The sequence below is a fragment of the Mus caroli genome, chromosome 11, assembly GCF_900094665.2.
Source record: "Mus caroli chromosome 11, CAROLI_EIJ_v1.1, whole genome shotgun sequence".
NCBI classification, from domain to species: domain Eukaryota; kingdom Metazoa; phylum Chordata; class Mammalia; order Rodentia; family Muridae; genus Mus; species Mus caroli.
Window position 1 is genome coordinate 106365180 of NC_034580.1, and position 962 is coordinate 106366141.

At 47.9% G+C, this 962-nt stretch overlaps 1 protein-coding gene across 2 annotated transcripts in view; it reads left to right on the plus strand.

Annotated features, from left to right (window-relative positions):
- The window catches only part of Map2k6 (mitogen-activated protein kinase kinase 6), a 117442-nt gene that overhangs the window by 95820 nt on the left and 20660 nt on the right, over positions 1-962 (plus strand). The window lies entirely within an intron of this gene.

Sequence of the window (962 nt, forward strand, 5' to 3'; positions counted from 1 at the left end):
CACTTTGTAGACCAGGCTGGCCTCGAACTCAGAAATCCGCCTGCCTCTGCCTCCCGAGTGCTGGGATTAAAGACGTGCGCCACCACGCCCGGCTCATGGCTAGCTTTTAATGTGGGCTCTAGGGGTTGGACTTGTGTCCCTCATGCTTGCAGTGTGTGTGTGTGTGTGTGTGTGTGTGTGTAGGTGCCCAGTCATCCTCAGCTCTGTCTGTCATACATTCATCCAGTTCTTCATCAATCTAATCTATTAGTGCAGAGCCCACAGAGGCCAGAAGAGGGCGTTGGTCTCCTGGAGCTAGAGTTACAGGCTGTTGTGAACTGCCTGATGTGGATGCTGGAGTCTGAGCTTGGGACCTCCAGAAGAACAGCAGGTTCTCTAGGGGCTGAGGCATCTCTGTAGCCTCAAAAGTCACCTTTAGTATAGATGTTTTGTGTAACATTAAGAAGACCTAAGAGCCGTCTAGGAAAATCTATTCTTTACAAATTCTATATAGGGATTCTCACTAAAGTGATAAAGTGTGTGTGTGTGTGTGTGTGTAATGTGTGTGTTGTACCCTATGTGACTGTGGGCACTTGTGTGTCACCACTTCCTTGTAGAGGTCAAAGGGCAACCTCAGGTGTTGGTCTTTGTCTTCTACCTCCTTTGAGACAGCACTGTGTTGGTCATTGCTGTTTACAGCGTGTTATCTGACTCTTGAGCTCCTGTCTCTCCCTTCTCCATACAAAAATGCTGGCGTTGCATACACACACACACACACACACACACACACACACTACACTGGGCTTTTGTTCACGGGTGCTGAGTATTTGAATTCAGGTCACTATGCTTGGATGACAAAGACTTTTTCACCCATTGAGCCATCTCTCCAGCCCTCACAGATCACTTTGGTTTGGTAATTTTTTTTTTTTTCATCGTGGTGCGCACTAGGCTCCGCACCACGATGTACAACGGATAGCATTGAG